General features: G+C 43.2%; 1 pseudogene; it reads right to left on the reverse strand.

Annotated features, from left to right (window-relative positions):
• Positions 1–3,507: 3,507 nt before the first annotated feature.
• LOC123397105 lies at positions 3,508–5,751 on the reverse strand (annotated as a pseudogene).
• Positions 5,752–23,053: the final 17,302 nt, after the last annotated feature.

The raw sequence follows: 23,053 nt of genomic DNA on the forward strand, positions 1-23,053 counted from the left end.
CCGAACGGCTACCTACAGCCAGTCATTGTATACCACAGGGCCCCGTCATCGGAGCTTCGAATCCATAGCGGAGGCAATAGCATGGACACCCGAAGAAGAGCCGACTACCGCAACCATTGTTGCGTCGCCGACAACCCTCCCACCATCACCGTTGCCACGGTAGTTTGGACGCCACCATCACCATCAACCACCGGTCTCGCTTGCTCATGCTGGGCTCCAAGACGATGCCCTCAAGAGGGAAAATGACATCAAGGCATTGTCATCGTCCGATCATAATATCAAGCGTTTCCCGTGAAGAGGCTGAGATGGTCGGATCTGCGCGAAAGGGATACGCTAACAAAACAGTGGTGCCTCCAGGAAGGTCACGACGGCCACATCCATCACCATCGCTGGTCACGGCACAACACCGAGACGTGGTCTTCACCCAGCTCACACACCACCTCGGCCGCACATTATCCCGCACCGACGCCAACAAGCCCACCAATCACCACCGCTAGACCAGGCCGTCGACGAAGAGGTTGTTGTCGTAGCCAACCCACCTCGCGAAGGTTATCAATGACCAAACACCTCTGTGCCGCCACATGCCTCTGAGCTGCATCGACTGCGCCACCCACGCCCTCCGCGTGCCCGTGACGAGCACTGCACCAGATCCGCTAAGATGGCCACCCTGGCAACCCCGAGACGGCAGATCGGGGTTGCACATGCACCCACCGTGCCCCTCGCGACCGAACCACAACACGCGCTAAGCCTGCGCACGCCCACGCCTTCCCGCCCTGCAGCGGATCTGGTGATCGACCAACGCCAGCGCCAGGAGCCCACCGACGCGACACCCCTCTCCTCAGTCCACCGAAGCCGTGGCAGCCTACACCGACCGTCGGAACCCCGCCTGCCAAGCCCGACGCACGGACGCCCCAGATGCGCCAATGCGCCCCGCGGAGAGATGCCCCGCCACTGCCCTCATCGGAGCCTGACTAGGCTTCACCGGCGGCCTCCTCAGGCGATGGCAAGGCGAGGGTGTCGAGGGGGAAGGGAAGGTGGCGGAGCCGGAGGGGTTCCCCGTGCCGCAAGAGAGAGGCGATGCGAGGTAATTAAAGCAGCTTGACTGGATTATGAAAAACAAAAATACAACACATGGGTTTCAAATAATATAATTTTCAAACACACGAGTGTGCAAACACTATGTTTGAAGCGCGCGCACACATGCATACACACGCCTCTGTACGCACGCCCACACTCAACACACATACAGCCACTCACGCACAGAATCAATACATGCATGTCACATGCTTCTATTCCTTCCGTTCCTAAATATAATTCTTTTAAAGATTTCACTAGAAAATTAGATATAAATGTATATAAACATATTTTAGAGTAAAGATTCACTCATTCTATTTCGTATGTAGTCTCTTAATATAATTTCTAGAAAAATTTATATTTACAAACGAAGGGAGTAGCTGATAATCGATCAGGAACAGACTGAGGGCTATAGTCCAGCGAGCACTGGACAATTCCTTTACGTAGGTTTTCCAGAGGGGGGAAAACCAAATGAGACCAAGTATGATTTCAGGCACCTGAAGAATAGTAAAACCGTCTTCTTTTTTCGAGGTAAAGCAAAGATAATCAGGCCCGGCCCGCTAATTCCCATTCTCTTGCGCGTGAGAAAAATGGGCCGGCCCTTGCAACTCTCGCCGGCTGCGTCATGTAATCATGTTTGATTGTCTCTACAAAAATGTAATCATGTTTGCCATCGTTGTGGCTGTTTACACTTTGGACAGGTCGCATCCTGTGCGTCAGATTTGACCGTGCTTGACCGTCAAATCTTTCTTCATCCTCTCCTCACCTTATTGTCAACCTCGCGCACGGGAGGAAAGGGAGAGGGAGGAGAGCGTCGCCCCCGCACGCGCCGATCGCCTCGCCTCGCGTTCTTATTTTGTTTCACTGTCGGCTGCCGCTGGTTGACGCTCTCATCGTCCATCCGTGTCACGGGGCAAGGCCCTCGCCGCCGTCCTCGCCAACAGCTCCACCCATGCAACATTTGCACCATGTGGTTGCATCTCCATGCGGCTACGGTTGTAGCTCCGATTGCGACGGAAACTGCTCGCCGACGCACTCGCCACTGCTCATGCCCGTCGGTCTGCATCTCGTTAGTCGCACCGCACCCCCCCCCCCCCCCCAAGCATGTGTTGCAAATAGTGGAAAAAAGCTTCAACCCCCAGATGAAAAGGCTTCAACCCTAGATGAAAAAAGGTTCAACCGGCACTGCGAATCAGGGAAATATACAACCACTGACACAAAAGTTTCAATCAGATGATAGAGAGAGCTTTAATCAAGCGCTACTCAAAACAAAAAAAAGTTTCAAACGTTTTAAGAAAAGCTTCAAGTGTGGATGCAAAAAGTTTCAATAGTGTATATAAAATCTTTAATCGTTAAGAAAAAAGCTCGAATCAATCACTGCAACCAGGGAAAAAGTTGCAAACATTGACAGAGAAAGCTTCAATCGTATATGAAAAGAGCTTCAACCGGCTACCGGCAATGAAAAAGCTATGGTTGCAGCCCGCAGTCACCTTGACCATCGCTGTCACGCACCCCGACCGTCATGGGTTGCAGCACGTGGACGTCGCCGTGATAGCATTCTGTCGCCCCCGTTTGCATCATCTCTCGTGGTCTCGTCGCTCACCGTCTTCGGGCGCATCGGCCGTCGGTGAAGTTTCATCACGCGAGATAGGGTCGCGCTGATGGAGTCCTTGCCGGAGCGCTGGAGAAGGTGCGACGCTCACCGACAGCGCCTGAGGTCGCCGAGGGAAGGGAGGAGTGGGAGGAAGAAGAAGATAAGGCAAAAAAAATGAAAGGAAAACATAGAGACGGTAGATTTACTGCGATCGAACCCGAGCCACACGACCGGCCGAACGTTTCGGCCGGCGCTGGTGTAAAACTTTTGCCTTTACACTTTGTGCATCAGTTCTGTACACTGACAAAGATCTGCTTCAGTGTGGAGTTCAGAGTTAGAGACTGGCACCCCACAAATGACAAGCACATCGGTCATTTAAAAGACCAGGTAATTATGGAGCCTACGTAGTCTTTTAACCTTAAACAACTATTTAATCCATACATGGCACCTTGCTTAAGCATGCTAACAGTAACCTATTCCTGGACGGTAACTACAAATTCAGAAGTTCCTCTTCCCAGACTGTAACTATAAATTAAGAAATTCCTCTCCGTGTGATGTAACTGTAAATTCAGAAGTTCTTCTTCCTGTACTGTAACTATAAATTCAGAAGTTCCTATCCCATGATAAGAAAAAAATAGAACATACACAGTTTTCTGTCATTTGCCATATTTTTGCTACAATGATTGGTTACCATATATATCTGGAATTTGAAAATTTAAATACAAGGCGACTAATTAGCAACTACAAGCTTGCTTTCCTTTATTCCTTATTCTTCACATTAGAACTTCAAGAAATTGGTGAAATAAACAAAGACTAATAATACTGGCAACAACTTATTATTACATTGCAAAACCAGATTGTTTTGTTATAGCTGCAAGTAGTCTTGGCATCGAGGGCGCATCAATCTCTTGTAGACCCTCTAGAACCCGGACCACTTCACCCGTCGCCGGCCGATCAAACTCATTATCTTGAATGCACCAACAAGCAACTTTGCAAATCCTTTCAACTTCTTCCAAATTGAATTCACCATTTAGCCTTGGATCCACCAAACTCTTCACATCACTGTTATGAAGCTTGTTGATGGCTTGCACAGGGAAATATTGAACATGATGGTTACTACCGTTGTTGCTAGCGTTGTATGAAGTTTCATGTGCGGAATTCCTCCTTCCTGATATGATTTCCAACAACACCATGCCGAAGGCATAAACATCGACTTTAGGTGTGATAGCAACTCCGCTAAGCCACTCCGGTGCAAGATAACCCATTGTTCCTCTGAAGCTTGTTAGGATTCGGCTAAAGTCCCTTCCCACACATGTTGCCAGCCCAAAGTCTGCAACTTTAGGAAGAAATGATCCATCTACCAGTATGTTCTCTGGCTTAATATCACAGTGTATGATGCACTCACGACAACTTTGATGCAAGTAGGACAATCCTCTAGCAACCCCTAGGGTTATTTGGTATCTGGTGTTCCAATTTAGGGCAACAACATCACCATTATTGCTCAACTTAAATAGATGACTATCAAGAGACCCATTTACTATGTGTTCATACACAAGTAACCTATGATCACCTTCACAACAGAAACCAATAAGTTTGACTAGGTTGATGTGTTGGATCAGTCCAATTGAGGCTCTTCTTTGAGATGAGCTGGTGGCTAAAACCAGTGATCTTGTTCCTGCCAAACTTGGCGGTAGGAAGCAAGAGATCTATTGGGTAGTCACACTACTAGAATTTTGAGCTATGCCTACAGCCAGATGCCGTCGGCATAGCTCTATGCCGACGGCAGCCGTCGGCATATCCCCGTCGACATAGAAAGGCTGTCGGCATAGGTATCTATGCCGACGGCTTTCGTACAGCCGTCGGCGTAGTTTGACCCTCGGCATATTTTTTCATGAAACTGTTTCTAACGGCGCCGTTACTCCACCGGCCGTCCAGCGGAGTGACGCGTGGCGCATCTATGCCTACAGCCAGGCTGTCGGCATAGATGGTAGATGTCCTCCGCCGGCCGTCCTTCGGGACGACACGTGGCTCATATATGCCTACGGCCAGGCCGTCGGCATAGATCGTAAATATATGTCGAAAGCTAGGCCGTAGGCATAGATGCGCCACGTGTCGGCTACTGGTGGCATACCTATACGCCGACGGTCTAGCCGTCGGCACAGATGTGCCACGCTGACGGCAGCCGTCGGTATAGCTGCTGGTCGGTGCGCCCCGGATCGATGGCGTGGCGTTGTGTATCTATGCCGACGGCCAGACGTCTAGCCGTCGGCATAGATTCGACGGTGTCAGCCCCCGTACCGGGGGCCGTCGCCGGCCCCACATCTATACCGACAGCCTATGTACGCCGACGATGGCTGTAGGCGTACTATTCTGTAGGCCGACGGCCTTTGCTATGCCGACGACGGCTGTCGGCGTAGATGTAGATATGCCAACAACTTTTCTGTGCCGAGGGCTTTTAGAAAGCCGTAGGCATAATGCCAACTATGCCGACGGCTCGACAAAAAGCCGTCGGCATAGAATAAGCCGTAGGCGTAGTAGGTTTTTCTGATAGTGTCAAAGCTCTGCCACAACATCTTATGTTGAGATGTGAGGACGAGGTTTCTGGTGTACAAGAGAAGGGCAGCACTAGTGGTAGTGTTTAACCCGTTGGACTGTGTCCAATTGTTGGCAATGTGAGTGGACCAAACTACAGACTCGGTGTTGATGGCATGGGTTACTACGATGACAAGATTGCCATCGCTTGCTATCTTAAGCTGTGTTAGGTTGAGGTTGTGGTGGACGATGGGCTCCTCCCTATTAGCGACCCACACGGTAGTGAAAACCGGGATCTTATTGGACCATATGCCAAGGTACCAGCCTGACCTTGCAGAGGTGATATTGTGGGACGACTTACTGATGTTGCTTGCTGCAGTTGCTGGCTGGAAGAAGCCGAGCGCGAACTTTCCATTTGTAGAGACAAGCTTGCTGCCAACAGTGAGCACTTGGCCTGCCGTCAGCTTGTCTCCATTTGCTGCTGCGGAGGAGCACCAAGGAGCAGGAGTGAGCAAGAGGAGAAGCCCGAGCAATATGTGGAGGGGTGGCATTGAGGAGAAGTGTGCGGATGATTTGAACATGAGAGGAGGGGTGCATATATAGAATGGAAGAGTATGTCTTCTGAAGACTCAGGAAGACTGAAGCTAGCTAGCACTGCAAAGTTGGCCGAAGGGAAAGACTTAGGGTCAATTATGTTCACATCGAGACAGTATTACTCCCTCCGTTCCTAAATATAAGACCTTTTAGATATTGCACTACGAACTATATACAGATATATATAAACATATTTTAAAATATAGATTCACTCATTTTACTTCGTATGTAGTCTCCTAGTGTAATCTCTAAAAGGTCTTATATTTTAAAACGGAGGGAGTACCATAGATACAAGGCACCGTTAATCACCATAAACACAACGTGTAGGACTGCTATGAGGACTTTGAAAGCAGATTCCCCAAGCAATGAATCGCGGCTTATTACTGGAAATTAGCAGGCGCTAGTACGAATATTGCTTTTGGCTCCCGCGCTCACTGGAGGCCTTTAAATTCAAACTTCAAATTCAGTAAAAATTTGTATTTTAATGTTTCAAAAAATTCTGAAAAACAATACATAGATAAATGAAGGTATAATACACAAGTGTGTAAATTTTCAGAACAAAATACGTTGAAATAAGGGCTGTGCAAAAAAGACAAATCTAAGGTTGTTTAACACATGTTACTATTCATCATTTCAGACCATGAATTTATCTTTTTTGTACAGATCACGTTTTAAAGTATTTTGACCTGAAATTTTACACACATGTCGGTTACATCCTTACATACATGCATATTTGTTTTCAGAATTTTTTGAACCATAAAAATTTGAATTAGAATTTTTCAAAAATAAAGGCCTTCATGGCTCCCGGGAGCCAAAACGCCATTCTCGCGCTAGTAGCAGTACACTGTGGAAATTGTTAGATAAAACAAGATCAACGAGACACAAGAGTAATGGATTTTTACGTGAAAATCCTTGCGGGAGAAAACCACGGACGCACGAAGGCGCAATCACTATAAGGATGGAGTATTACAAGCACGAGACGACAGACCGTCTTTAGGTGCGACTACATTAAGTATATATGAGGGGCAATAGATGAGAGTCCTTGAAAGACAAGTAAACGAGTTGTATTCGTACGCGTCGGTACCAACGCAAAGGCCCACACCGTTTGTACTACGTCTAGTCCAATACGGTAGAATTTGGATCATAATTTAACAGAAATTGTCAAGCACTGCACTGTGGCATTTAGAGCATCTACAACCGGACATTGCAAATATGATCTTCTAAACGTCCGCGGACGCGTCCAATCAGCGACTAAACGTGTCCCTTATCTGTCCCTCAGTGCAGTCACGTTCCTCATTTTCTTTCTCATATGTCCTATCACTTGCACGTGATTGGTGGACAGAAAGTGAGAAAAAAAGAAAAAAATGAATAAAAAAAGAAAAAGGTGATCTGGGATGGGATCACGTCCTATGTGACGGATTGATCGGACGTATTCGGACGTGTTCGCGAGTCTTCATATCCTTCTTATATTTGAGATGGATATGAGGGTTTGCGAACAGCCGAGCGTATAAAAATGATATGAAAGGTCTGGTTGGGTCATTTTTTTTCCTCTCCTGTCCGGTAACTTACCGAACCCCTTCACGGTATATAAGAAATCATTTAAGGTGTCTGGATTGTAGATGCTCTCATGGCCTACGTACAAGATCATTCGGCAGCTAGCTGAAGTTATAATCTAAGCAAGGGCCATCCTCCATTCGTGTGTGCCGCTGGTCAGGCAATGGCAAACCAAGCTAGCAGTACACGGCCTCTGTGCTTACAGCGCGTGCGTGATCAGTGCGGAATTGCATCTGTGAAACATTCACGCTGGTCTTGAGGTTTCCGATAGGCATAGGACACTCACGTCGAGAGGAAGAGAGTTCGAGGTTTGGGTGTGGGCCTTTTTCTTATTGACAGCTCTGATTAGACGACTTGGATGGCTTTCCTCACATCCATCTCATCTTCCTCACCGCAGGCGCGCCCGCGACGGCGCTCCTCATCACCGGCGGCTCGGGCCGGCACGCAGGAGAGCATGATCGTGGGTAGCATCCACGTACACCTGCGCGACCGTGTGCCGCAAGCCACGCACGAGTCGGGCATTCTCGGGCCTAGGCCCGTGTCGAGCGTCGGGCAAGGAGAGGCCCCGGCCCCGCTAAGAGAAGGCCCGCGTGCTACAGGATGCGGTAGTAGGGTTTCGACGATATCCCCACCCGCACCCGCAGCGTCGTCCATTCCAGATCTCTCCTTCCTCCTCGGCCACTTCTGGGGAAAAGCTAGGGTTTCGCCACCTAGGGTTTCGCCTTCGTTCGGCTGGTGGGAGGGGAAGGTGGGAGGAGATAGCAGATCATTTGCTGAGGTGACAGCGTCGCCACCGCGGAATCCACCCATGGCAGGGCGAGAGATGGGTGGCCGTGGGTTCCGCGGAGATGGAGGAGGCGAGGGTCGATTCGGGCGCGGCGGAGGTGGTGGCCGGATCGGACCTGGAGGAGGTCGCGGCCGTGGCGGAGGCGGAGGCGGACGCAACATGGTGTGGATGCGCGAAGCCGAAGACGGCGGGCAAAACTCCTCCAACATAGATCCACGATACGTCGGTTCTGACAAAGCCAGATGGGAGGCGGCGGCCATGGAGGTGCAAGGAGGAGCCCGCGGGGAGAAGTGGGGCGACAACAGCACCCAGGTCGCTGCAGGCGGATCTGCGGGAGGAAGACTTCAAGAGACGCGTCCGCAACAACTTCATCAACCTACTTATCGTCGACATCCTACTCCCGGCAAGAGGAACGCCTCTCCACTAGTGGGAGGCGCCGAGGTTTGCGTCACTTGCAAGGATCTTGGGCACTTGCCTGTTTGCTGTCCGCGTGCTGTTTGTGGTAGATGTGGGATTCATGGACATTTGGCCCCGATATGCAATAATGTTCTTCCGTGGGAGTGTGTAGCACCCATGTGTGGGTTCCAGGCAGAGGGAAAAGGCTTTTTCTATATCCATGATCATACTACTCCTAGCAAGACTACTGATAGGAATAGGTTTATTGTGATTTCTGTGGTGGAGGGCCATGCATCTGGTAGACAGTTGGAGGAATTCTTTAATTCATATATCAATACTAACTGGAGGTGCTCGGCCAGATCTATCGGTCCTAATACCTTTGTTATGAGATTCCCATCTCCTAGAGATGTGGATAAAGCTTGCTTTGTTGAGAGTATGAATGTTAAGAATTGTGGTGCTGTTATTAATTTGAGAAAATGGTCTGAATCTGTGGGGGCTAAAGGGGTGCTGAATGTTGCTTGGGTTAATGTGAGTAACATTCCTCTAGATAAGAGACATGAGAAGAATATTGCTTATGTGGGATCCCTTGTGGGAGTAACCTTGGAGATTGATAAAGCAACTATAAATAGGCCTGAATCTGTTAGAATTAAGCTGGGTTGTAGAGATGCTGAGGATATTCCTGCTTCAGCAGAAGGGGTGTTGGGAGGACACTTTTATGATTTCTTCTATTCTGTTGATAAAATTCTGATTAAAAATCCTCCAAGAGAGAGAATTGGAGTGCAGCAAGAAAATGAGGAAGGTAATGCTGCTAAAAAAGCTAGATTCACTACTGATATTCATGGTGAGAGAAACATTGCATCATCATCGAATATGGGGGAGTCTTCGGCTCCTCTAGGAACAACTGGTGGTGGTTAGGGGGAAAATGTGGTGATGAAACCTGTGGAAGAAAATATGGAGGAGGAAAAGAAACAAAATGAGAGTGAGTACATATTGTCTGAGGAAGAAAGTGAGGAAGTGGGAAATGAACTGCTCATTGATACTACGGTGGAAGAGGCTGAAAAAAATCAAAACAATGAGGAAGGGGGGATGTGGATTCTGGGATGGTATCCTATGATGAAATTATAGTGAATTCTATGCAGATTGTGCCAAGCTTTATATCTATTCCTGGTAAAAAATTCTTATCATATCTTGATGCTTGTATGGGTGAACCTGTGGTGACTGAGATGGACCCTAGTGACATCTCTGGTGACCAAAAAAAACAGTCCTATCTGGTGCAGTCCCCTGATAATTCTGGTGAGAAAGTGGAAGTGATCCCTACTCCCCCTGTGAGGGAGGAAATGCAAGTCAGATGTAGCAAGAGGAATATGGGAGGCAATGTGGAACATATGGGTGTCACAGCTGAGAGGCTGGCTCAAAAGAGAGACCTGCAAGGTAATAACATATCTCCTGGTAATTCTTTTGAAGTTTTATCAAATCTTGAGATTATATCTGCTGCTGTTAAAATGGGTGTTAATATTCCTGATGATGATTTTGAATCCATAGATATTATAAGAGAACTTGATATTTCTAGAGCTAATATTGCTAAAAAAGTTGATAAAAATGGTATTCAACATGATACAGTTTTGTTGATCACTAATGCTGCTCGAGAAGCTTCTCTCTTAGATACTGAGTGGGGAGGAGATGAGGATCTAGATGTTGATGACTTTACTGTGGTTAGATCCAGGAAAAAAGAAAGGAAAAAAGTTAATATTACTATATCTAAACCTGTGACTAGAAGTCAAAAACAGAAAGTGGGAGATGGTGCAGGTAAGGCTATGGCTCCTGGCAAACCTAGCACCAAAAACCACAATACTAGAAACAGAAAAAATGATTAGTATCTTTTGGAATTGTAGGGGGATTGGGAAGAGAGGCATGGGGACATATATCTTTGACTTGGTCAGGGATTTTAAACTTGACTTTGTTGGGATTCAAGAAACTATGAAGAAAGATTTTTCACCTAAATTCTTGAGAAAGGTTGATCCTGGAGAAGCTTTTAGTTGGAGGTGGATCCCTTCGGAAGGGAAGTCAGGTGGAATATTGGGAGGCTTTAGAAATAATATATTTGATCTTGTTAGTTGTGTGGAGGGCAAATACCTTATGAAATTCGAATTATGGAACAAGATTCTTAAGGTGAAATGTTGTATTCTGGTGGTGTATGGATCAACACATGAAGAGTTTAAAACTGATTTCCTGACAGAGCTGGTGGCTACTTGCAGTCACATTACTTGTCCCTACATTGTGGGAGGAGATTTTAGTATCCTTAGATTTGTGGGGGAGAAAAATAAGAAGGTGAAGTTAGGACATTCCTCAGACCTTTTTAATTCCATTATTAATGCTCTTTCCTTGCGGGAGGTGGATATGAGTGGTGGCATTTATACCTGGTCCAATAATCAGCAGAATCCCACATTGGAGAAACTGGATAGAGTCTTCATGTCCAAATCCTGGGAACATATGTTTCCTTTCACTTTTGTTAGGAAGATTGTTAGAGAGATTTCGGATCACTGTCCCCTGACTCTTAATACTGACGATAATGCTCCCATTAATTTTGGTAAGAGGGAGTTCAGATTTGATCTGAATTGGTTAAACAAGCCTGATTTTCATACTTTGGTTGCTAAGATCTGGATGCAACCTGTTTATTCTGGCAATCCTATTGATATCATGAATATCAAATTAAAGAGGTTCAAGAAGTATTTTAAAGGGTGGGGCTCGAGTAATTTTGGTCATGCCAGGAAGAGAAGAAAGTGGTTGAGAGAGGAATTAGGACGTATTGAGGAGTTGCAAGAAAATGATGTTTTGAGTCCTGAGCTCTACTGCAAAAAAGTGGAAATGCTAGTTGAACTAAACAGCCTGCTGATGGAAGAGGAGGTAGCTTGGCTACAGAAATCACATGATAATTGGTTGCTAACAGGTGATAGCAACACTAAATGTTTTCATAGGATTGTGAACGGGAGGAGAAGAAGAAATACTATCGTTTCTCTTAGCTGTGGGCATGTGATAATAGAAGGGAATAAGAACATGCTTAAACATGCCACTGATTTTTATAAAGAACTTTTTGGTCCTGCCCCTGGGAACATGTGCAAGATTGATGGCAATATGTGGGGTGATAAAGAGAAATTGGGAGATATTGAGAACTTTCTCTTATTTAGACCTTTTTCGGATACAGAAGTGAAAAATGCTCTGTTCTCAATGAAACATAACAAGGCCCCTCGACCTGATAATATTCCTATTGAGTTTTTCCAATCCTGCTGGGATATTGTTAAGGAAGATGTGATGTCACTTTTCCAGTGGTTTCATGAAAATAGGCTCGATGTGGAGAGACTCAACTATGGTATAATAACATTGTTACCTAAAGTAGCTGAAGCTGATAAAATGCAACAGCTCAGACCTATTTGCTTGCTTAGATGTATTTACAAGCTGATTACTAAGGTGCTGACTATCAGATTAGAACCCCATGCAGACATCTTGTTTAGTCGGCATCAGAATGCCTTTATCAAAAATAGAGATATTATGGACGGGATCATGTCGCTACATGAGATCCTGCATCATACTTATGCTCAGAAGAAAAAAGGGATTGTCCTTAAACTTGACTTTGAAAAAGCGTATGATAAAGTTAACTGGGACTTCCTGTTGGAATGTCATAGCAAAAGAAATTTTGACTCACGCTGGATTGAGTGGATTAGGAGAATCCTGGTAGGTGGTACTATCAGCGTGAAATTAAATGATGAGGTGGGAGAATATTTTCAGAGTGCTAAGGGAGTGAGACAGGGGGGTCCCTTATCCCCTTTCCTTTTTAATCTTGTTGCTGATTGTCTTACTAAGATGGTCCTGAAAGCACAGGAGAATGGCATGGTTACTGGGTTAGCAGCGGACTTAGTGGAAAATGGGTAGCAATTCTCCAGTATGCAGATGATACTATCTTATGTTTTGAAGACAATGTTAATAACACCTTGAATATTAAACTGCTGCTTTATCTCTTTGAGATTATGTCTGGTTTGAAAATCAATTTTGTGAAGAGTGAGATCTTCTCGGTTGGTGCGGATGATGACACTATGAGAAACTATGCTGATATGTTCAGTTGTGAGATTGGGGCTTTTCCTATTAAATACTTAGGTATGCGTGTCAGTTATGCTGGACTTAAGTGCAGTGATTGGCTTTTTGTTGATGATAAGTTTATTAGTCATGGGGAATCCTGGATTAGTGAATCTTTATCCAGTGGGGGTAGGCTTATTAAGGTTAATGCGGTACTATCTCATATGCCCTCATATTATATGTCCATGGCATTGATAAAAAAATCTACACTGGAAAAATGGGACAAACCGAGAAGAAAATTATTTTGGCACCGCAAAGGAAGAAAAGGATATCATATGGTGAAATGGACCCGTGTTTGTAGATCTAAAGCAAAGGGGGGCCTGGGGGTTAAAGATTTAAGGAAAAATAATATTAGCTTGTTAGCTAAATGGTGGTGGAAGTTGGAGAATAAGGAAGGATTATGGCAAGATATTGTGAAAGCTAAGTACCTCAGAAGGACATCTGTAGCTAAAGTTAAGCAGAAAGCTTCTGATTCCCCTTGTTGGAAAAATACTTTGAAAGTTAAGGAATATTACATGGCTGGTAGAGGGGTGGTGCTTAATAAAGGTAACACTGCTAGTCTTTGGCTAGATGATCTGGGTGAGAATATACTGTTTAAAGATAAATATCCTGATCTTTTTGAGATTTTCTTAGATAAGGAGTGTACTGTGGATAAACTAGAAAGTATGAATCATCTTACTTCTTTTAGGAGGAGGTTATCTCCAGCTATGCTTCAAAAATGGGAAGATATGAAGCAATGGGTGTTGGATAAAATTTGTGCAGATAAAAATGATGAGGTTTACTGGAGGTTGGATAACTCCAGAGAATATTCTACTAAATCTATGTATAGATGGTTGGAGAGAAACCTTGCGGGGGCGCATTATAAGTGGATTTGGGGGGCTAAAATTCCTCTGAAAATCCAAATTTTCTTGTGGCAGCTTTTCCAAAACTCTATTCTTACTAGAGATAATATGAGAAAAAGACAGTGGCAGGGAGATCCTAAATGTTCTTTTTGTAATGAACTTGAGTCGGCGCAGCATGTTTTCTTTGGGTGTTCTGTGGCCAGGATTGTTTGGAGAACGGTTGGTGCTGTTTTTGGTACTAGTTATATTCCGAAAACAATCTGGCAGGTCTTTTCTTGGTTATATGCTTTTTTGCCAGGCTTATACGAAATTTATACTGTTGGCTTAGCTGCAGTTTGTTGGTCCATTTGGTTGGCTCGGAATCGGGCTACTTTTGAGAAGAAATGGATCAAAACTCCTTTTGAAATTGCTTTCACAACGTGTGCGTTTATTGATTACTGGGCAGGTATGCAGAAACCGGCGATGGCAGAGAATGTCAAGAAGGGAGCTCAGTTGCTAAAGAAGAGCGCAGCTCAAATGTTGCGGCTGTGTGAACCGCCGAGGGCAGAAGCAAGCGAGCAGGCTGAGGAAGAAGAAATATGGGATGAATGGTGAATGGAGATAGGGAGATGTTCGGTTCACTTTTGCTGGTTTGCAGTGATGATGGCTTGATGTCCATGGTGGTGCTCTAGGCCTTGTGTCCCATTTGGTGAAAACTTTTTCAGTTTGTTTCTGTGCTCTTTTGGTGAGCCTGGTCTGGTGTTGGCTGTTGTGGGGTGCCTGGTAGTGGTACTGATACTTGTGATCCTTGTTGTGTAGTTTAGGGTGATATCAGGTTTTCGCCCCGTAGTTCATGTTCCTGACGACAGGCGTGAATGCCGGGTTTCCTGATATTGCTCCGAACTCGCTTTTTTTCCTTTCCCTCTCTTTCTGGTTCTGGTCTCATAAACATTGTATTTCCGTTATGAAAGTAATGGAAAGGGAAGAAAGCCCGGTTCGAAAAGAAAAAAAAGCTCTGATTAGACGGTGATTGAGCTGGAGATGGAGAGGCGCCGTCATCGGTGAGGACTCGCTAGAATGTCACCGGTGGTGAGGACGACACACGGCTTGCTGCGGGTTATAGCCGGAGCAGAAGCAAGGGACTCGCTGGGACGAGATCAATGTGACATTGTGACTGAAAGTCTGAAACTACTTTTTTTCTCGGTCAAATTACGTTGTTGGCAGTTTGAAAACTAGTCTTCATCGATTTGCATAGTCCAGTTTTCCTCAACTACAAATATCCAGGTATAAAAGAAGTAATTGCTAAGACCGCGAAGAGAAGACGTTGAATGGAATATGATAGCCAAACTGTTTTGGTAAGTCAGATGGACCGATATTGCAGACAGTAGCAGTACACACTAAGGTCTCGACTGCTCACAACACGTACAGAAGCTTGACTCAGTGTATGTCCTACTGGAGACCCGTCTGAAATAAAGGATGCATGGAGTTGCACAGTGGACTCGTCACACGCTCGTTGCCTTTGCATCTATTAGAGTAAAACGAGTTTGAATGAAAGTGAATGGACGATCAGTCCTGATTTCTATTGATTCTCAAGTTTATATACATCTGGAAGAGGTGCGAAGAAGAGGTGCCTGTTCGGAGGCATCCCTCCAGAACAGGTGCCTGTTGGCAATAGAGAGATAGAATAGACATGACTTTTCGGGGTTGGACACCCTTTCCTAATTAATTTCTAACACTCCCCCTTGTACAACACCGTTCCTTGAAGGCTTCATTGTTGAAAGCTTCTTGCATATATAGATCTTCCATCTTGAGAAATCTTAGATAATCTTGAGAGTCTCCCCCAAAAACCCTGTGGGAAAAATATGAGGAGAATAGAGTAGATATGTTGCTAAAACTCCTTTAAACCCAGTGGGGAAAATAAGGAGAAAATGATGCAACATATGATGATTATTGTCTCTTGATAACTCATATGAGAAAAACCTTTGAAGAAGGAGAAAACTCATTGATAAGTTTAGAGAACAATTAATATGTCTTGAGTACTTCCTTTAAAAACCCTGGTAGGGAAAATAGAAAGTATGACATATGATCTTTGAGAAGATATTGCCTCACTAAAAACCATTATGAGAAACTTTGAGAGAAAACTCATAAGTGAAAAGAGTGCAATTGTACATGCCATTGAAAACTCCTTTAAAACCCAATGGGAAAAATACAAGGAGAAAATGATATAGCATATAAAGACACTTGTGTTTATATTGTCTCGTTAAAAACCTTTTATGAGAAACCAATAGGGAAAACTCATCAAGGGAAAAAGAGTACAATATATGCAATCTGATGATTGTTAATAGGTTATAGTTTGGGAGATTACTCCCCCTGAACTTTGCAAATATGAAGGATGTCTCATACCAATTCCATTGACATGAACATGAGATTGTGTATAATCTGTTGGATTATAACAGTAGTTTGTTTGCAAATTATTTCCTCACTTTTCTATAATCCATGAGGCTAAGTAATTTCTGAGCAATGTGATTTATGATATTGCTCTTCATATAACCTATAGGTATTGAGTAACACAAGTGGAAGTATCTTGATAAATCAAGTTATGTGATTCTGATGAATCTCAACCACATGATTTTGAGTGTGGTTAACCATTCTACTAAGTTATGCATATTTTGCAATGCCTTTAGATAAAGCAATTATGTTAGAATGATAATTGGAAATAACCACTAAAATCCATTTATATGACTTCCATGTGAAGGCTATTCCAGCAAATTCAGTCATTGATATGGCATCGTTGGGATCAAATAAAGAGCCAATATCATTACATCATATCATGGTCATATCTTCTATTTCCTGATGGAAATATCCAAGATTTACTGTAATCTTCAGATATAAGATGATATTACTTATATCAACCATATACCTTTTGTTGGGGGTTGCACTCTGAATAAAGATAGCAAATATAGTGTCAGGCCTGACGTAGTTTGCAAGTATATGAGTGCTTTGACATTAATGATATATATAGAACTTCAGGTCCTAGTATCACTTCATTATCATCCCTAGGTATGCATGGATTTGTACCTTATCAAAGGTAGTATGACCATACATGTCTTTTGTTGATATGATATATCCAAATTGAACTCCTCGTATATGTTTGGATATATGTAGACTGACATGTATTCTTGAGAGAATGCTCAAGTTGTAAACTTAAGCTAAATATGGTTGAATCCAAATTTTCCGTCTTGAGATGATTTTATGTATGTTTAGGTCTTGTAGAGACATTGATGATGAAATCATCATATACACTGAGGTGATGTAAGGAAATAAAATTTTGGTATTCCTTTATTAACACATAAACAATCATCATCCTTTGAGTAATCCTGTGAAGAAGGAACTCGTCTAGTCGGTAGTACCATATGATTCACGACTATTTCTAGTCATAGAGTGACTTCTGAAATTTTACACAAATATGTTGCGATTTATTTTGGATTCGGAATTGTAAGCCCTTGAGGTACTTCGTTATAAATTTCCGAAATGAGTAACCCATATGAGTATGTAGTCACTTCATCAATTAACTACATGGATAATATTATTTGTACTGCCAATGATATTTGTTATCGAAACTTAATTCCACTCATACCAAGAGGGTATGTTACATCATAATTTGATGTCGGGTCTCTGCGTGAACCCTTTTGCTACAAGCCTCGCTTTCTCACCACCTTATTGAATTTGTCTATGAATGAGAAGTTTTTAGTATTCCATATGGAAGATACTTATAAGGATTAGGTATTAATGTGGTAAATACCACTCGTTTGTAGAGCGAGACTATTCTTCATTACTTGCTTCCTTTTATGTGAACCAATATGAGTGCAAGAGGCACTCTACCATGGATTTTGGTTTAGGGCCCAAAAGGTTTTAGCAATTTTGAGAATAAATATATGTCGACAAATGTAGTCTTTATTTTATATGATTCTCATGGAATCGATGAAATTTGTGGAAATGTATTTATTCCTTTTAACTCCTTGTGATTTCCTACAACAATCGAGTCAAGGTGTTTCGATGTCCCGACACCAAAACATTTGTGCACATTGATGTCAGGATTTGGATGATGAGCATCCAGTGAGGTGTCTTTCAACTTGATGTTGAATTACATTTACTAGTTGAGGATTTGTTTTCCTCTATTTCCGCGGAAGCATATGCGAGATTATATCTCGTGTGGTCAGATTTCTGCCCCTCTTGCTCTCATTTTGGGAGAAGAGTGGTTTATCAGGTACCTCCACTCTTTCTGACACTTTACTGCAGGAATATAAAATTGAGTGACACCTTTGTCATCAGTAAATGTATGTGGCAGATTTGCAATGTATTGCAAATATGTGATTCTAAACTTGTTGTTCACATTCTTTGAGTACGTGGATATAAGGACTGAATGTGAATAACATTCCTAATTTATTTCTTGGCATTCTTTGTGGTACTTATCTCCCCCTAATGTCAGAAATGTCCTTATTGCTGATGCAATCAGCATACGGGCTATGAATAATTTTGATTGATGGATAAATTGTCATTCCTCACTTAGATCCCTAATTTTCTGTGAGAGCCCACTGATGTATGCTGCAGTGGTGATATCGGTATGTAACCGAATTATCGCAGATAGGAAATGCTTTGTTGATTTCCACGTAATTACTAAAAGGGGAAAGTAGTATGCTATGCAGTTGGTATGATTTATATCATACTTACGGTGTGTAATGCCGTATTTGTCTAGCATGAGGCTAGTAAATCATGATTCTATAAGTTTGGTCATATTATTAATTTCACTATCTTTGATAAGATATTGAACTAAACCATTCTGGGTATGCACATAAAGTATTATGTATAATCAGATATTTATTGTGAAATGAGTTCAACAAAGTTGTCCATCCGAATGGATTTATCCCTTGTTTAGGATAACTTGCTCTTACTTTGAGAATTTGAGCAATTGATTTAGTTATATCATTCATGGTTTGTGTGACAAGAGACACACTGGAAATCATTTTATAAATGTTTCCATGAGTACCATGAAGTATCTATATAATACCACATAATGGTTGAGTAATCCACATATCTTCTGAATGTGTTCAAGGAAGAATGAGTGGCTCATTTAGAATTGTAAGGTGAGAGTGCCTTAAATTAATTTCCCCTATCACACATGTGGTGCACATAAAATCTGATGATTTAGGAAATTTTGCAACTTGTTAAGTTGTGACCAATAGATTGTCAATAATTTTCTAATCAACCCCAAACCAGGATTGTAAGGCTTAAAGCCAAATATTTTGTAAGATTTAGAAAATTATTTTTTGACGCAACAAAACTGAGTATGAATTGATTCATACATTCAAAATTTATCAAATATAATGTCCAAGAAATAGGATATTGAACATTTATACTACATGTAGTAGTACGACTATAGGCAAACAATATTTTGGGAATAATCGGGATATTACATGAGGTCTCCCATATTACGGAAAAATGAGTTATGCAAACATATCATAGGCACAAACGAATTGATCATTCTTTTGTTGCACTATATTTTTGGTTCTCCTTCTGATGAAGATTCGAGAACATCATTTACCAGAATAGTTTCTGGTCGTATGTTTGCAAATTTTCAAATACCACAATGAACTTATTTGCCTTTTAATAAACTCATGGTGTGGTTTGACCATATGTTTGAGGGTTTGGTAATCATAGGTACGATGTTTAAATAACCACACACTTGACAAACTTGAGAGTTGTCGTTGATCGTTTGAAAACGATATATTCCCTATTAAGAAACAGTTCCATCTTTGGTTGTATTTTAGCCTCCACTTTACCTTGAATACATCATGGTTCTATTTTGTGACGAATGACTTGATTATTATTCACAATACTAGCAAGAATTTCAAATAATGGAATAGCACCCGTTGGGTGTATCTCATGATTTTATGAAATTCCATGTTTCTTTACCATGAAAATGGTAATACCATCATAAGGAGATGTAAAGTGTATCAAGGGCTTTTCAACCTGATCTGCATATGAAAATGTCAGATCATGAGATCTCAACTTCAAGTTGATTTTATAATTACCAAAATTGTAAGTTGCGATAGACTTGAGGTCTTGAAAAATTATTGGGTGATCATTCCAAATGTGCTCGGGGCAGCATGTTTCTCTTAAAAGAAATATTCAAGGTGAATAAATATTCATCCATTATGTACTTAGTTTGAGAACTAAGTGAAGTTGGTGAGAGATGAAATACATATGATCATACTTAGCTATTAAGAGAATAGCCATGACACATATTCCGAAGGTGAGGTTATAGTAGCAATAATACCTCGGGTGGATACAACGACTGATGTCGTAAATCATCTTACAATAAATAATATCACCTAACATGTACTTACTATATTTGGAAATGTGAGCCATGTGTTACTTGAAAATGTTAATGCATTTATTTAATTTACTTCTAGGAGTAAGTGGCATCTATAAATAAATGATTTGTTTGAGAACAATCATGGTCAAGGTGATCCTTGGTGAACCTGGGTGTATCCTTCAATATAACACATGTGATTAAATTATTGCTAATGTTTTGGACTTCATTCTTGAGGAAGTGTGTGACTTTAGAGTCACTGCCAAAACGTATAGACTTGCATGCTTAACATTGGTTAGTCACTATGAAATTATAACCACGATGTCCTGTGGACCTTGCGAAAGTGTTGAGACACTTAATCATTGTCATAAATTATGTGGTCCATCATGATGGATGGACGGCACTATAATTAGAAATATTGTCGTAGGCTTCATTGCTATGTATTTTATCAATGTAATAGAAGGTAATCACAAGTAAATGCAAATATTTATGTAGTTCCCTATGACATATTCAAGCAAAAAGAGGCTTGAATAATTGATATTGGTAGATAATACCATTCAACATGCAATAATCATGCATGAATTTACTATGATAGTAAATTATTTTAGTGAACAACAACAATTGCTTTAGAGGAGCAAATTTTAGTATGGCTGATGCCATATAGACATATGTGTAGACCTCAATTTATATAGGATAACACTTTAAAGATAATCACCAATATGGTGTAGATCTCGCAGTAATAGAAAACATAGTCTGACTATAGTCAGTAGATGTTTATAATTCTATTACCTTATGTTATGCTAAATGTATGAAATCACTTTGAAGGCAATCATTTGTCAAAGTGACATGATGTAGACCTTGCAGTAATAGTGGATAGTCTGTAAAATTTTATAGTAGATGCCAATATTACCTTATGATATCTTGAGGTAGTCACATCTAAATATTAATATTTGGAAAAGCACATTAAAGGTAGTCATCTTATTAAAATAACAAGACGTAGACCTCACAGTAGGGATGAATAATCTGCAAATGATGCAGTAGATGCCACAAATACCTTGTGATTTATAAATAAATTTTGGGTTAGCCGTATTGAGTACGACACTTTATGATTCTCATTTTGAACTTACATCAAGATTTGATGCATAGTTGTTGTTCCAAATTGTTAGTATTATATAAAGAATGGTGAGGCAAACCACACTCACATTCTGCTAGAACTATTGTTAAATCTGCTATATGCTAATAAAAGCAAATTAGGTAAATGATCGAGTGCTACAGCCAGATTTTCACTGCATGCACATGGCACATGGGCCATGTATGGATGACAGTCAGCCTGGTCTACCACTGAACATGTAAGGAGAGAGACTAGGGGAATAAATCCCCAATCCTCACGATACTGGAATGGGCGGAGAGCCCACGGCCGGCCGACGCCACCTCCACGCACGCCGCCGTCCGGGGCATTCACCGGCGACGAGAGACGCTCCCGTCACGCTCGTCCTTGTCTGATGATCCTCCAGAGAGCAGGTTGCCCAGCGTGACGCCGTTGGAGGCGCCGTTCACAAGCCCGAGGGCGGCCGGGCTCTAAGTCTCCCTGCGCGTGCGGCGCGGCTGCTCGACGGAGGGCTTGACATCGCGAAGCCAAAGGGCATAAGGCAGTGGCGAGGCGGAGGCGTGTTGGGCGTCGGGGATGGCAGGTTCGGAGGCACGGTGGCGTCATCGGCCGTAGCATCTGAAAAGTTGTGTACGCAGGAGCCGAAGACGGAGGTCGAGGTCCTGGCCGGAGCAGAGACGGAGGCGAGGGCGTCGCCCTCCACCTCAACAACCGCAGGGGTCAGAGGCGGCAGAGAAGCGACCTTGGCTTTGTCGGTCACATCCTCGTGCAGGGGTGACGACGACACCGGTCGGTTCAAGGCCCTGCATCGGCAACGGCGCCACGGGCTGCGGCGCGGCCGACACAAAGGCCAGCATCTGCAGCGCCGTGGCAGTGTGCTGGTGGCGGCGGTGAGAGCCGCTGTACCTTCCTGCATCATGGCGGCGACCATGATCTTTCTGTGGATGGAATCGAGACTGATCGAATCTGCAAGGATGACAAAAATTCTCTTCTGTCGTGTGCCTCTGTTGTGGAAACCGGGCGATGGTTACGTCCGTCACGCCGCGTGGCTCACCGTGATGCAGCCGCATCAAGACGCTGCTACTGCATAAGGAAATGAGGCCACGCACGTGCTACTCTCGCTGTCGGTCGCGAAGATCATGCACACCGCCGCATCCATACATGCGCCAAGCCTGCACGAGGGAGCATCGCGTGCGCTCGCGTTGGAGTCCACGTACGCCATGACGGGGCCATCTTTCTGATTCCAAGTCCTAGATGCCCGCTGATTCAAGAAAGAAGTAGGCAATCGGCCATTGGATTCTTAATGCTATTAAAAAAACCAGACAATCCAATTAGCTTTCTCCAGATCGATTTCTTGTAGGGACGCATCATAGATGCATGTTGTCTTCTCCGGACGGTGGCGTGATGTCGTTCGGCTGCCCAGGCCACACAACACCACAACGGGCGTGCGAGCCTGACGCCTCTTTCCGTCGTTGCCTTATTTGCTCTCGTTCAGAGCGTGCTGATAACGTATTAGCGTGCTGATAACGTATTAGCGTAAAATGGTGTGCCAGATCGAGTTCGCGGGGCTGGGTCGTGATCGTGTGTGCGTATGTACATGTCGCGTTGGTGTGTGTGTGCGCGCATTGTGGGCTACTCTAAAAATTTTACAGCGCTGAAATATAAATATAGAGCACGTGTGAGGTTTAAGCAAAAGACTAAACATTATAATTCAGAATAGAAAAGATTCAGTTTATGTAACATGCTCACATCCAGCATTAACTGGACTCAATGCATAAGAATGACAATAGTGCTCTCCGGTCTGATGTATTTAGTAAGGGGGTGATGACTCAACATAAAAATAAATAGATAGGCCCTTCGCGGAGGGAACCATTGATTTACAGAGGTGCCAGAGCTAGAGTTTTAAAGCAGGATTAAAAATATAGTTTTTGAGTGGTGTTCTTTACTGTCAATGTTACGACAAAGATTTTCATTATCTTTCATGCTAAACTCATTATTGGTGGTTTTCAAACAGAATTATAAAGTTTACTCCTATCCACCACTCATACACAACCATGGCTAGCCGAATTTATGGGTGCCCTTCAACATATCA

Source organism: Hordeum vulgare, chromosome 5H, assembly GCF_904849725.1.
Source record: "Hordeum vulgare subsp. vulgare chromosome 5H, MorexV3_pseudomolecules_assembly, whole genome shotgun sequence".
Lineage (NCBI taxonomy): Eukaryota > Viridiplantae > Streptophyta > Magnoliopsida > Poales > Poaceae > Hordeum > Hordeum vulgare.